Genomic DNA, 7,748 nt, shown 5'->3' with positions numbered 1-7,748 from the left:
TAATGTTCTGACAAATGTCCTTTGTTGCTTTCTTGGAAGACAAATTTAGAGACACAATTGTTGCAAAGTAGCAATATGTTTTGCACGATAAATAAATATTGAATGTTGCACCCTCTTAGTGTGTATAATACCTGATTTATTAGCATACATAGAGTTATATTAAGCACTGTGTCCCATGCAACAGACAATAAAAAATGAAACTCTCTTGATATATAAATTAATACTTTTCATGTTAGATAAATATTAATATTTCCAGTACTTTTGGATGTTTCCAATGTTAGTATAATATGAAATTATTACCCTTGTTAGTATTATATACAGTGTATGGCATATTGGGAAACCCTGGTGGCATAGCAGTTAATCAAAAGGTCAGCAGTTTGAATCCACCAGGCACTCTTTGGAAACCCTCTGGGTCAGCTCTACTCTGTTCTTTAGGGTGGCTATGAGTCAGAATTGACTCAACAGCAGTGGGTATGGTAGATTGTGTCTGCACGTATGCCAAACATTTTAAACTTATGAATATTGTTTACAAAACTTAGGACATAACTGTGTTTGTAAATGCCAAACAGTAAAAAAGTAACTTGATTGTATTCATTGTAAAGGTCTACTTATTCTAGTTCCCTCCCTTTTGATTGTTTACCAGGATATGTCCAAGAGCATACCCTTGTGTTTATATCACGGCAAAGAGCATTGCTGGCCCTCTTGGCTGCAGTTGCTGGATCAGCAGATGTGGATGTACAAGATGGCTCTCTCAAAACGGATCAGAGACTTGTTACCTATTAATATAATCCATCCACGCCCAGTAAGGGCACATGTTGGATACGGTTGCAATTACATATTACATAATGTAGCAAGAGTTAAACAGCTCATCCCCACCTCTAGTTCATTAGAAAGAAATAATATACTCCCAAGACACCCACTGAGATAAAGAGTTTCAGTTACATGGCCGAGAACTGTAGGAGACAGATGTCAATGAAGGTGTTGAAGTGGTAGGGACCTCATAGCTTAAACAACCTTGCACATGGGCACCATCATGACCTTGCATGAGCTTTATTTTTGGAAGTCACGTTCTCATACAATGGAGCTGGTATCAGTTTCGTTTAGCGCCCTGCCAGCTCTCTTCCACTGCGCACTCACTTTTCCTTGTGTCCTTTCTGCTTGGCATCTATGAGTCTTTGCTTTGGACAACAGGTGCCCCTGTTTTGTTCATGCCCTAGGCATGTGCATACCATGCTTATGGGGTAATCAATCCTTGCTTTTAAGGACATATATTCCGAAATTTATATACGTAACTAGCAAGAAATATTTATTTTAGGATCTTGCAGATTGCTGATGCACGTCGGGGGACTGGCATGTCTCTAGGGACTTGAAAATCCGTGCTGGAAACTTCTAGACCCTATCTGTACATCTTTTCATGTATAGCCTTTAAAGTCTATATTTAAAAGGTTGTAGTCCAACCTCCACCAAAGAGCCCGACAAGACAACATGCTTCCCAAGAAGCCTGAGCCTAAAGCAGAGGCTTCCAAGGCCTCAGCCCCTTCCCCAGTCCCTGAGCTGCCCAAGGAACCTGCCTTTGATCCCACCAGTGTAAAGACAGATTTCTCTGTTGACCAGATCAAGAGTTCAAAGAGTCCTTCTCATTGTTTCACTGGACCCTGACTAAAGAGATGAAGATCATCTATGGGGTGTGCTGCAAGACATGGACCAGAACCCTGAAATCACTGGAGTGTTTTATGTCCTGGGCAAGCCCAAGCATGGAAAGATGAATGCCAAGATGCTCTGAGATATTCCTGCAAGATGTTCTTACCCATCCTGTGCATATCTCCGTAACAAGGAGCAGGGCATCTGCGAGAATTTCATGGAAGGGCTGAACGTTTTCAACAAGGAGAGCAATGGCATGGTTCTGAGTGTTGAGCTTTGGCCAGTGTTTGACCACCCTGAGGGAGAAGATGATAGAGGGTGAAGTGGAACAGCCGTTAGCTGGGCAAGACGATGCCAATGACAGCATCAATTACGAAGCCTTTGTCAAGCACATCATGTCTGGATGAAGCAGCCTCTTCCAGGGTGCTTGGCTCTTGGCTTTCACCATCAGGAATCATCTCAAGGCAGTAGGTTTTTATTTTTTTTTAGTGTGTGTTATGGAGAGGCCCAGAGTAACTGAGTGAAACAGGAGTCCCGGACCTGTCACTGAACTACAGCCCCAAGGACCTCATAGCTCCACAGCACTCACGGTAAATAAATAGTCCAGTCATGGCTGGGCCATGTTTCCGGGGGTGGGGGGAGAGGGAGAGTATTTACTTTCACGGTATGCCTTTTGATATTTAAAAAATGTTTATGTTTTCCTTTTTACCTGCTGGTATGGCTAGTATCAGTTAAGTGTATTATAATTCAAATATCTTAAAATAAAATCAACTTGGTCATGGTGTACAAAATGCTGGTTCATGGCAAAGGAATCTTGGCAGAAAGAGAACCTAAAAAAAAAAAAATTACCAAGTCCATTGCCATCCAGTCACTTCCAACTAATAGTGACTCTACAGGACAGAGTAAACTGCCCCATAGAGTTTCCAAGGAGCACCTGATAGATTTGAACTGCTGACCTTTTGGTTAGCTGCTGTAGCAGTTAACCATTATGCCACCAGGGTTTCCAAATACACAAATACACCATAAGATTTGCTTTAGCATATTGGCAAAAGCAAAATATTATAACTTACATATATATAGATCTGGAAACCCTGGTGGCATAGTGGTAAGTGCTACGGCTGCTAACCAAAGGTCAGCAGTTCAAGTCCACTAGGTGCTCCTTGGAAACTCTGGGGGGCAGTTCTACTCTGTCCTCTAGGGTCGCTATGAGTTGGTATCTACTCGACGGCAGTGGGATATATAGATCTTAACCACTTTGCATAAAAGACCAAAGGGAAGGGCAGTCGCTCAAGCAGAAAAACTTTTTTCTAAATCTTGTTTAGTAAATCGTTCCTTCAAACTTAATAGTAAAGGAAAATTATATCGATGAAAAAGAAAAAGAAGTAAAAGTTATCAAAGAATGTGTCTGCCATGTGTTTTTGCGTGTAGATTAAATTCTTTTTAGTACACTACCATTTGCATAGGTATTATTATCCCTTGGAAACTTTTACTTTCTGAGGATAGATACCTGGTAAGAAAATCTAAGCCAATGAGTTATGAATTTCACTCTTCCTTCTTGAGGTAATTTCTATCTGAAGGCCTCAGTTGGAAAAAATAAATGAAATTAAGACAGGAAAGGAAAGTAGAAAAGTTGGAAAACATAGCTCAAATGACAGCAAATGTTAATGGTCTGATCACACAAGCAAAAATTGTCCTTCAAGCTGAAATGTGCATTACATAGTAATGGATAGATATACTTCTCTCTGAGATCTGATTTGTCTAGCAAATCCTTACTGACATATACTCTCATTTACTACTATATAGCCTTTTGAAAATGCCATTCCAGCAGAGCATAAAAAAGGTTATTTAGATTAAGTATAGTTACAAGATAAGCAGTATACTGAGTTCATTGGACTTCATGCGCACTCATTTAATTTCCACCGCACCATTACTCTGAATCAAACTGTCCCTGAAAGAACAAGAGGAAGGAAAAGGGCATTAAAAAGCACAAATCACAAAGCAGAGAACATTCTTCTTACGAATGAAATGGTTTCCATGTGTTACCGTTTAATACCATAGAAATACTTTCTTGACTTTTATAGCATGCAAAGAAATTGGACCGATCTATTAAAGAATGCAATAAAAAAAGACTTTGAGGTGGGTTAACACTTTTCAGGTCTTTATCATTCTAGATGGGCTTGGAACTTCAAAACACTATAAAATATTATGAATGGTATCCATTTACATCTGTGTGTAGCTTATAGCATAATGAATGCATGACCACTTTACCATTTATTTTATGCAGGAAGAAATACGAGGAGACCTTCAGTGATATGTTTTAACATGGGGCCCAAAGCCAGGCTTTCAAGAAAGAGTGCCAAAACAGTTTATCTTCTCTTTTTTCTTTTAACTTTCATGCCATCAAGTGCCAGTGTGAGGCTTTTTGGACTTTATTTGAAAATGAAGTAATTAATATAACTGTAGAAAATAAATTTAGATGGATAAGGTATTGTGATGAAGTATAAACAAGAAAGACCTGAAGTTTAGAGGACAGAAAATGACAGTGCTAATACGAAAGTTATACTCAGTTGTTTCAAATGATTGTTAAGACCTTTCACATGTTCAACTTGCATTTGATAGTGGCTGAACTTTATTAGCTTTTAATGGCCTTCATTAAATTATATTCTGTATCTAAGAAACCATGCACTGAACGGGGATCTTGAGGACATACCCCTTTACTCACATATACAACTCAGGGAAGGAGGTATGAATCTCAGTGTCTTGTTTCAGAGAACCGTGTACTATCTTTTTTCAGCCAGTGGACAAATGGTAGTAACATGCTGTCGCCTGGTTAAAAATGTCCAGCTTATGGACAACTGGTCCTTATGAGTGGACTGCCATGGAGCCTATTACAGTAAGTTCCTAGGTTAAGAATATCCAGTTTATGGACAACTCATATTTAAGAAGGGACTGCCATAAAGCCTATTATGTTAAAAATCTGAGTTAAATACGATGGCTCCTAGTAATGAACAGAGGCACTTACTTTGTGACGCTCATGAAAATACTGTGATTTTTGGACAGTGTTCCATCAAGGTAAAATATATACTATATACAAACACAAAACATTTGACTGACACTAAATGAGAACCATATGTACCTGTACTGCCTTACCTGCAAATTCGACCTAAAGACAGACTTAGGAACATATCTCGTTCGAAAACCAGGGACTGTCTGTATGTTTCCTTTCCCCAGGTTCTTTCCCAGGAGTATTTAAACAGTCTCGTTTATTTAAAAAATTCCCTCCATTGACTCTTTATCTTTCTGCAGCTACTGCCCTAGTTGCTATTGCTCTTTATCTCCTCTTCTTTACAAACATGAAAGGGTTATCTGCACCTTCTCACCTTTAACCCTCTCCCAAACTCACTACAAACTGGCTTCACTGCACTTCCCCTTAGCTTTTCACACCAAGGTCGCTAGCAACATTCCATGTACATCGTTAAGTCAAATGTACATTTTGCAAGTTAATATGTAATTTGTCTTTCATTGTTTGCATCATTTTACTTTCTATAAAAAACAAAACAAACAAAAAGTCATTTTTCCATCATCTGTGCAGACCTCTTGTCTTCCTCTTAACTCTTGCTGCACCTTCTTGATCCACTTCCCATACTTCATCTTCTCTTGTTGCATCTAAATGGATAAGTATCTCAGGGTTCTTTCCTAGGCCTTATTCTCTTTTTAATCTATGCCTTCTTCCTAGGTAAATTCACTCCCCTACTAGCTTCAATTAAAAATAACAGTTGCATTCAAGTTGACTCTGACTTATGGGGACCCCATATATGTTAGAGTAAAAACATGTTCCACAGGGTTTGCAATGGCTAATTTTTCAGAAATAGGTTGCCAGGCCTGTCTTCCAAGGCATCTTTGGGGGACTCAAACCTCCAACCTTTCAGTTAGCAGCTGAGTGTGTTAATCGTTTGCACCACCTCCGGACCCTGCTTCAGTTAATGACCTTCAGTGAGAATAGGACCCTTGGCTGCATACACAGCATCAAACAGGCCCTGCCTCACCGTAGGCTATCAGTAAACATCTATTGCCCGGACAGCTGATGCATCTTCCTTCTGTTCACTAAACCCAAATCACAAACAGCACAGAGGACATTTTTTATTTGGAGATTTCTCTCTTACCTGGAACTCAGAATTTCCTAAAATAAATGTATAATCTCCACAAACCACTCCCAGCCCACCCCTTACTTCTCCCATGGGAGTCTGGTAGTGGAAACTGCTTCTTAGATTGTGCTTCCCAGTTTACGTTATGGGACCGCCAACTACCTAGTTGCCCAAACAAGTAACCTGTGAGTCCTTCTTAATTCCTTTCCCTCCGTCAGTTCCCAATAAGCCACAGTGTTCTGTCTTTCTAATGCTCTCATTCTTCCCATCCTCACCACACAATCATATATGAAGATGTTGTACAACAGAACGAAACATTGCCCAGCCCCTCATCATCCTCACAATTGTTGCTATGCTTGAGCCCATTGTTGCAGCCACTGTGTCAATTCTTCTCACTGAGGGTCTTCTTTTTTGCTGACCCTCTATCTTACCTAGCATGGTGTCCTTCTCCAGGGACTGGTCCCGCCTGATAACATGTCAAAAGCATGTGAGAGGAAGTCTCGCCATTCTTTCTTCAAGGATCATTCTGGCTTTACTTCTTCCAAGACAGATTTTTTCTTTATTCTGACAATCCACGGTATATCACACTACTGTTATTTTAGCCTTGGATTTCTTCCACAACCTGCAAACTACTCTCTCAATTTCTAGTTAATTCATTTTTTTTTTTCTCTAACAAGTACATTCCTTTTCCAAAATTCAGATAGTCTTATTATTCTGCTGCTACAGTCCCTTTAATTTTTTTTCTCACTGTCCTTAGGGGGAAAAATAAAAAGACGTATTTTTTTAGCGTGATTTAAAAAATAACTCAGTCTATACTTCTCCCACCTAACTTCTGTAAGTCCACATTCAAATAATAAATCTTCATCGTGGTAAATTTTGTTTACTTCCTAAAATGTCCTATCTTGTTTTGAACATACAATCACTATTTCCATCTACTGACTTATTGTTCATTGTTGTTTAATTTCTGTTAAGTTTCAATTGGACCAGGAAGCCTAGGGTGATGTATAACCCCATTATCTACCTCCATTGTGCTATGGACTCATGTTCTTCATCCCTATCACATACTTACCTTTGTTTTTCTAGCAGCATTGCCATAAAAGCAATATCATAAATATAATCGTAGCAAGTATTGCAGTTTGTTGGTAATCATCTATCTCACAACCTTAAACTCAGTGAGTACAGGAACCAAGCATGTCTTGCCTACTGTACTTCTGTAGAAGTAGTGTGTGATATCTGCTTAGTAAAACTTTGTTTATTGAAAAATATTGAATGCCTTAATGGCATTTGGAATCCTGGGATCATGTTATACTCTAGAAGAAATTTCAGCAGAATTTGATTCCCTTTTATAAAGTTCCATATATACAATGCTTATCATAGTAGCAATAGTCAAAGAGGACTCTTAGTTAGTTGGCTATATAGAGAACTGTGAATTGCTATGTGTGAGAAACATTACTCCTTTCCATTGTTTTCTTGTCCATAATGTTTCTAAATTAATCTTCCCTCCTGCCCATCTCAGGAAAGCATGGAGTTGTCTCAAAGATTATGCATATTTACTAACTCTTCTAGTAGCAATTTATCATTTAAAAATTCACTAGTTTGCCCAAGCTTTTGGGTTTCATTTGCATTTCTGAGTATAACACCTCCCGGCTAAGGCAATGAATCTTTTTTTATCTAAATTCTACCTTGCTCAAATTCGAAGGATCTCTGCTTTCTCCTTGTGTTTGGTGTTTGGTGAAAGAAAACATGATTCCCTTAAGCAATAATACACAAATTCATATAGTTTTAAATATATCCCCTCTTTACTTTCCAGAATTGGAGGGTACTATGGTACATGTATTTATTTTGTCCTCATATCCAAGGCCCTGGTAAGACTTTTCTTGCAATTACTTTAGTTGCCATCCTCTCTACCTATGGGTAACTATCAGATCCATTCTGACAGATTTTTCTTTTTTTTCAAATTGG

The 7,748-nt window shown here is 38.8% G+C and overlaps 1 pseudogene; it reads left to right on the top strand.

Annotated features, from left to right (window-relative positions):
* Positions 1–1,229: 1,229 nt before the first annotated feature.
* LOC111749990 (myosin light chain 4-like) lies at positions 1,230–2,647 on the top strand (annotated as a pseudogene).
* Positions 2,648–7,748: the final 5,101 nt, after the last annotated feature.

This window comes from Loxodonta africana, chromosome 2 (genome assembly GCF_030014295.1).
Source record: "Loxodonta africana isolate mLoxAfr1 chromosome 2, mLoxAfr1.hap2, whole genome shotgun sequence".
In the NCBI taxonomy this organism is placed as follows: Eukaryota; Metazoa; Chordata; class Mammalia; order Proboscidea; family Elephantidae; genus Loxodonta; species Loxodonta africana.
Note: the sequence above shows the minus strand (reverse complement) of the source record. Positions and strands in the feature narration are given on the sequence as shown.